Here is an 8,335-nt window from a genome sequence, read left to right as displayed (position 1 = left end):
GGTCTTTAAAATAAGGAAAGCTTTAAGGAAGCTCAAACCAGTTTAAACACTTTCAACAAAGTGTACGTACTATTTGGAAGCATTGAATCTACCAAACATTTTCACTTAATAATAGTGTTATGATGCCTTATGAAAGACCAATAGATGTTTCACAAGATGCACTCATTAATGTGACGTAACGGGTTACCATGGCAACAAAAGAGCCATCTAAAAACTGCCTATATTTTGTCTTTAAACGCATATATCTAAAAAACAAACTTGGTGACCCTCGTTTTTTATTAATGAAGAGTCATTAGCACGCTGGGGCAAAACTTTCTGCAAGATTCATAGCCGTCGTCATAACTGACATTTTTTAAGGTGGTTCTGAATCCGATCCAGAGAACTTTTTTAAACTTTGCAGAGAGTTTCATCTTAGCCTGCTAATCACTTTTCTGCAGTAAAAAATGGGGGCTCACCGAGTTCGTTTTTGAGATATGAGCGCTAAAGCATAAAATATAAGACTTTTTTAGAAGGTTCTTTTGTTGCCATAGTAATTTATTACGTCACGTTAATATGTGCATCTTGTTAAGCAATTATTGGTATTTCATATGGTACCATAACATTGCCATTAAGTGAAACAGTGTTGTAGAGTTAATACATTCCCTCCAAATAGTTGAAACCGCTTTGAGCCACCTTAAACCACTTCAGGTAACTTACCGTAGTTATTCGGTTACAAGGCGCACGCTTTTTTCAAGAAAAATCTGTCTTTGGGTGGCAAGTTAGTGCTAAAATTGGGGTGCGTCTTATAGCCAAGTATTTTCGAGCAACAAAATCTTAAGATCACAATTTGAGAAGAACTTGCGGTTTAAACAACACAAGAAAAGGACACTAGTTGTCTATTAAAAAGAATAGTGCTTTTAGAGACCTTTAGAACACTAAACGACTTCAAGAGAAAAGCAAACAAACGTGATACCCGTGACAACTATACAATCGTTCGAACCTTGTTTCGAATTCCAAGAATCGTGTTTGTCGCTCGCATGAAAAGTTTCTTTTCTGAACAAACAGTGTGGTGATAAATAGTCTGTTCCAGGCTCTCAGATAGTCGAGAAAACGAAAAGAACTGCGTGAGCCTGGAACAGCCGGGCTAGGAGATAAAACATACCTTCTTCGTTCATCCAGCCATTCTTGTGCACTGAAATTTGCATCCTTGGTGGCGTGTTGATATTCAGCTGTCGAACACCTTTGAATATGCCTTTCCGTGGGCAATTTTGCGCTGTTTGCTTTCGCTTGAAGTCTGAACTCTGACTATTTATTAAGTCGGAAGGTCAAATAAACGTGTATGCGTTGTATGTTTATCATTTCAGGTGTGAACTTTTAGGTATTGTTTTTACGTATATCATTAAATGCGTGCCTTTTTCACTTTGTTTACGTTAACAAAAAGAGTCTGCATGCCAATGTGCAAGGATAATTGTTCTCAAATTCATCACATCCTTACAGCATCCTTTTGATAACTCTCAATTTTGGTGCGTCTTATCATAACCGAGGATTTTCGCGTAATTTTCAGTTTGAGAACTTAGCTTGATTCACCCTGCAAGCAGAGCCTTTCTTTTGCTTGCTCGATTTTGGCGTTCTCGAGAAAGGCTCTGCATGAATCGAGTAACATCTTTATTGAATATGCGCTGCATGTTGCCAGGATACAGTCTAAAACCCAAGCCTAGTATGCCAGATCTCGCCGCCATCTTGGTTTTTCATGGTACAGCGGGCTCAATTATCACCATCGGTTTTGTCACTAAAGGGATGCTCGCACTGGAATAACCGGTTTGACGAGAGAAAACAAGATTGACTAGTCCAGAAGCTCGGGCTGCGGCGGCTTCAAAGAGTTGACGTGATTGGGGCAGAGCCTACTTTTCTCCTCCTCAGTAAAGAAAAAGACAAAAGGAGGCTCTGCTCGCAGGGTGAGCTTGATTAAATTGCTAAGTTTGGGGTGCTTCTTAAAACCGAGTGCGCCTTATAACAAAATAGCTACGGTAAAAAAGATTTATAAGAATTGTAACATTTTCTCATCCAAAAACTCATACTAAACCACTATTTAAGTATCTAGGTATATTGAGATTTGCAGATGTTCTTGATCTTCAGATCCTCTGTTTTGTTTATTTATGGTATCATTCCTTGCTCCCTTCAACTTTTTGATTTTTTTCAGAGCACTTCTTCTACTCTTACTCAACCATGTTAACATGTTACGAATCATGTTAACACTAACCGAATATGGACTAAGATCTCATTGCCATACTGGTTGTCGGCTTTGGAATACTTTAGATATCTCATTGAAAAAGATTCCCACTCTCCATGCTTTCAAGAAGTTTAAGTTTTTGTTAGGGTTTTTTCACATAATTATATTTTTTCATTGGCTGATATGCAGTAATTTAATTATAGTAACATGTAGGAAGGCTTACTCTTTTATCAAAATTAAATTAATAATATTCCTTTCTTTTTTTAACTTTTTTTAACCTTATCAACAGTCTTGGGCTGTCCACTAGATTAGCTTCACAGCTATTTGGATAGTCCAACTTCTTGCCATATATAGCGTTTAAGTCTTGTCAATTGCATTTACTGTAATTCTGAGATACTTATATTTATTTTTCTTTACTAATTACCGTCGTAAACAGGCTAAAAAAGTTGAATTGATTGAATTACATTCACATTGATTGAATTACATTCACGTGATAAGACGGCCATTTTGGTGCCAAAACAACAGTAAAATGTACCTCAGGTTTTGCATATAATAATAGACTGGAATCGAATTCCCAAGAGACGTTTTAGCTATTGTTCTTTCCACTAACATGGCCGCCGTGACAGGTGTCAGATGCAATCAAAGAATATTCTGGCATTGCATGGCTATAGCAAGAAATTTTCCCCAAAACAATTTACCATTCAGAGTGAGAACGTTTTCCAGTGGCATTTTTGCGATGCCCCGCCTATAAGTTTTTTTTCAAACGCGAATAAAGGGCTCAGGATTTAGTGGCTTTCGGGATAAAAAATATATCGTTCCAAAAAGCTATAACGGAATAATCAAACCGTTTATACCTGAAGAGGTTTAAATGCTGGCTTCCTTATGATAACTCCAAGTGTTGTCATCGTCACCTCCTGTTTTCTTTATCCTTAATTTTATCACTCAACGATTCACACTGACACATTGTTTTCAACCATTACACAGACAATAGATGGTTTTCAATCACGTAATGAGACGGCCATGTTTGTGTACAAAACAATAGCAAATTATGGCACATGTTTTGCATTATGATAGAGTCAAATTCCCAAAAGACTTTTTCCTCTATTGTTCTCTACACCAACATGGCTGCTGTGACGTCAGGTGAAAACCATCTATATACTATAGTGAACCATAGGCGGGTCATTGCAAGTTCCATATAAATCTCCCGAGAACGAATGGTACCTGTCACCAGTGATCTCTCACTATAAATAACATCACATTTAACTTCATACTGCAAAAAAGTGGTGGGGCATTCAGGAGTTAACGGTTAAGCTCTTCATACATTACTGTTAGAAACACTAGGAAGCAGTGGGAACATATAGACTTCTCTCCGTCCCTTGCGAAGGACGTATACAAAACATGGACCTCAGGTCCATGGACCACCCCTGTGGACCCCATGGAGGTCCATGGACCCCTTCGTGGACCCGGTCCATGGACTACCCTGTGGACCACCCCTCAATTTATGATGTTAAAAGCAGAAAAATCTTTAAGAGAGAAGTGATCCTCGCACTTCTCTGGACAATTTCAGCAATTGTGTCTTACAGACAACTGAAAAATTCAGGTGGAACCCACGACCCTGCGATGTGAGGACGATTGGGCGCACTGGTCAAGTTGTTGGGCTCGTTTGTTCCGGTGAAGGACTCGATGAACGAAATGAATGTATATTTGAAGCGGGGCTTATAGACGAATCCCTTTGGAGCCACCAATTTTCAAATCGATGGTGTAAAGGTGTCTATAAGAGATAATTGATTAAATCAGTAGCCCATAACTATAAGCGAACAACAGCCCTATATTCCTGTTAAGAATGAGAGCAGGAGCCCGAGCCCGAGCTCAATGACAAATCTCAAGAAACTAACTTGATGTCATGACCGGGTGTTTTTTTGTTTTGTTTTTTTTGCGGAAAATGTAGTCTGTATAGATCGTAGTCTATATAGATATTAAATGGCGTGACACATAGGTCGTAGTCATGGGCTCCAGCTTAAATTGTCCAGATAAGTGCAAGTATGGCTTCCCTCTTTCGTCCGAAGATTTCTCTGCTGGTAACTTTACAAAATAAGGGGTGGTCCATGGACCGGGTCCACAAGGGTGGTCCGTGGACCTGGGGTCCATGTTTTGTATACGTCCCCTTCTGAGTCAGTCGAACCTCCCGCTTTAGTCACTAAGCGCAAGCGAGCCGAGGGGAGAATGGTCTCGCTCTATCAACGTTCTCTCCTCAGCTAGCTTGCGTGACTAATTAAAGTGGGAGGTTCGACTGACTCAGAAGGGACTGCGAACAGTCCATGCCCCAATGCTTCCCAGTGTTTCTATCGCTAATGTATGAAGAGCTTAACCGTTAACTGCTGGGCGGGTGGTTCGAAATGTTGAAAGTTGTTGCGTCCGTTTGCACGGAGCTTTAACATGCTTTAAATTGAGCGTTATTTGGGATAGACGAGAAGGACATTTCCTCTTTCATTTCAGTTTCATGAAGTTGACTCTATTTTCTCGTCAATTTAAGGACGTTCGCGCCAATTGTTTCTGCGCATCCTTACTGCGCACGCAAATGCACACGCCACGTCATACACGAGCGCGCGCGCTAAGTAATAAAATGAGAACAAGAGAAAATGAGGGGACAGAGAAGGAGGCTCCCGGTCCAGCCCTTGGGATATGTCATGTCTACGAAAGTTATTTTTAGACGAGCGGAGGTCTTTGTTCTAGCGGAAGTCTGTATTCCGAGACGTCCGCATGCAGGCCAACCTCGGTCTGATGTTTGAAAGAAAATAAATCTTCATTAGCCTTCCACGTGCGCCGCCATTTTCTCTCTTCACTAAGAACCTGAGAGCGAGACAAGACTGCATGCGGACGTCTCGGAAGACAGACTTCCGCTTGAACAAAGACTTCCGCTCGTTTAAAAATAACTTTCGTGGACATGACATATCCCAAGGGCTGGACCGGGAGCCTCCTTCTCTGTCCCCTCATTTTCTCTTGATGAGAAATGATAGGGCAAAAGGCCATTGCTATAGCTTTGCCTGGATTTAACGGTCTTGGACGTTCGGTGACCCCTATTTTTCTTTCCAGAAATGGATTTTATTTACATTTCTCTCCACGTTGTCCAAAAATGAACAAAAAATCAATGTGGGAAGTTAAAAAAATTTCAAGATTTCAGCTCACGGGACATCAAATCCTGCCATTTTGCGGCTGCAAGGCGCGTGAAACTGAGGTCGCTAAATGCGAACTTGATCTTTAAGTAACCTCACCAGTTGACTAAATTCACTCAATAAGTCCACTTAAATAATATTTGTTAGAGAAGATTTCACTTCAAAGATTTGATTGCAATATATTTGGGTTTACAGACACTGGCCTTATTCGCTAACGAAGCCCGATTTTGTCACATTTTGGGTGTTTTCCGGGCATGTTCTCTCCAAAACGAAGTCGGTGACCCCCCATTTTTTTTACATTTCTGACATAACTAACTCATCATCTTACAGTGGTAAAAGTTTCAGAAAAAAATCAATGTTAAAAAATTTTCGCGCGAACGTCCTTAAGGTGGCTCACATCAGTTTCAACACTTTCAAGAGACCTTGTTATTGGAAGGATTCACAATACAACACTTTATCACGTAACAGCAATGTTGTGGTACCATGTGAAACATCAATTATTGCTGAACAAGATGCAGTCATTTTTGAGACGTAACAAGTTACTGAGGCAACAGGAAAGCTTTGAAAAGACACCCGCTATTTTGGCTTTAGTTGCTCATATCTGAAAAACGAACACGGTGACCCCAATTTTTTATTGCACAATAGTGATCAGCAGGCCAAGTTGAAACTCTCTGCAAAGTTTAAAGGAATTCTGTGCAGCAGATTCAGAACTACCTTAAAATTTCAATTAATTAGGGTAGCTCTGAATCTGCTTGACAGAATTTTTTTAAACTTTGCAGAAAGTTTCATTCTCGCATACTGATTACATTTCAGAAATAAAAAAATGGGGGTCATCGACTTCGTTTTTGAGATGTGAGTAGCTAAAGCCAAAATATGGGGTGTTTTTGCAGGGCTTTCCTGTTGGCACGGTAACTTTTTACGTCACAAAAACGACCGAATCTTTTTTAGCAATAATTGGTATTTGATATGGTACCATAACATTGCTGTTAAGTGACAAAATGTTGTAGTGTCAATCCTTCTAATAAGAACATTTCTTTCAAGTGTTGAAACAGGTTTGAGCCACTTTAATTTAAAAAAGCACGGTATTAAGTTCCAAGATTTTTAAAGAACATGAAGGTCGAGAAGGTTGAACCTGGACCACGAACGACATTTGCGTTATTGATGACTACTAGACCATGAACCAGTGTTTGGTAAGCAATGTTCCCCCGCGATTGGACGCGATGCACAAAATCGTTTCTGTTGCGCGCATGCGTGTCGAGTAAACCAGTTTGTTTGCATCCATGCCTAAGGTGCACCATTCTCCTTTTCTATTGGTTAGCGACAAGGACATGGACTCTGGCCACAGCTAGAAATATGCAGAGTCGCGATAATGGCATAATGTTGAAACAGTTGACGAACGTTATTGTTTCAAATTTCTGACAATGCGCAAAAGAGCCAGAGGTCCGTGATTCGCGGACTTCCTGCTTTGGCTATGGCATAGTTAATAGAGGCGACCGGTTTTGAAGCTCGGCAAACATCAAAGGAGAAAACAAAGATGCATGCAAAGATTTATGTTGGAAAGTCCACGACCGTTTACACTCTTTTGTTTTGCGCTCATACACTATGTATGAATTACGTAACCAACACGTTTCTATTGGTTAATCCCTCGGAGTGAACAACTATTGTGTTTTGTGCACGGTCAAAGCCAAAAAAGAGAACAAAAACCTACAACAGAGAAATTTGCTGGGTTTCATAACCATTCTTCTCTATTAACTATGGCTATGGCCAGAGTCCGTGTTCTTGGCGCTGCCTTAAAGGAAGAGCGGACTCTGTTACGAGAATGAAGGCGCACTTGCTTCCTTTAAAATGGCTAACTAAGGTCGTGTTCTATTGAGATCAACCGTTTCAACCGCAACCGGTTTCGGTTGAGGCGGTTGAGGTTTCCCAGTAGAACACTATTTTGTCTCCACTCCACAACAATTAACATCACAGCATCGCTGAACCAAATAAGTATATTTTGGGAGGGCCTGGCGAGAACCAACCCAAACACTATATAACACAAACAATTTACAAACTACGTGACAAATCCTTGAAAAGCAACCAAGGATAAAGCTATCTCTGCACGTACAAGTCGTTTACAAGTGCCAGTAGGGCTGGTGAGCCACAACACTTTAATTAGTGCACAAAATATATAGCCTACTACTCCGAACAAGCGATCAGTCTTGGTACCAGTTAGGCTGGGGAACAACAGCTCCGTCATTGCATTTGACTATAAGATAAACAGGCCATATTGGCCTACTTCCCCAAATAAGCTCACATTATCAGCTTTGTGCCAGTTAGGCTTCCGGTTAGGCTGCCAGTTAGGCTGGGGAACATCAACTCCGACGTACAATATAAGTAAAATACAATATAAACCTAAAGTACAAAAAACTAGTAGAGCTGAGCAACCGCCAACAAAGCAAATGCGGTTTGAACGGAGGCCAGAAAAAACCTGCCAGAAAAACCCCAATGGGGAAAAAATGTGCAGGAAATCTGGGTAGGAACCAAGGCTCAAGCTCCAAGCGATTAGAAGCCCATCCTACGAAGACCATACAAAAAGGAAATTAGAACAACCGATCCTACCAGACTGGATGCATGGTACCTAGAAAAGAAAGAACTAAACAAAGAAAAATTAAACGAAACGAAAGAACGCGGTTGGTTTGGAGGCCTAGATGACAACCAAGGAGTTTTCCTGGTCTTATATACCCCTACATCGTTGCCCATGATGCCCCGGCCTGGAACCCAGGCCTTTGTTGTATCTCGAGCCGACAAAATAGTTATTTCAGCCTTATTCGCTAGCTCACTCGTCAGAAACAACATTTTCCAACCGTTTTCGGTTGAAACGCGGTAACTCCTGGGAATACTTATTACCAGACTTCTCAGCGCTGACAAGTTGAGGGAAAGTAACACGGCAGGATCCCGCGGCAGACTTTAA

The sequence above is a fragment of the Montipora foliosa genome, chromosome 2, assembly GCF_036669935.1.
Source record: "Montipora foliosa isolate CH-2021 chromosome 2, ASM3666993v2, whole genome shotgun sequence".
Lineage (NCBI taxonomy): Eukaryota > Metazoa > Cnidaria > Anthozoa > Scleractinia > Acroporidae > Montipora > Montipora foliosa.
The sequence above is the reverse complement of the archived record's forward strand: the minus strand, read 5'-3'. Positions refer to the sequence as shown.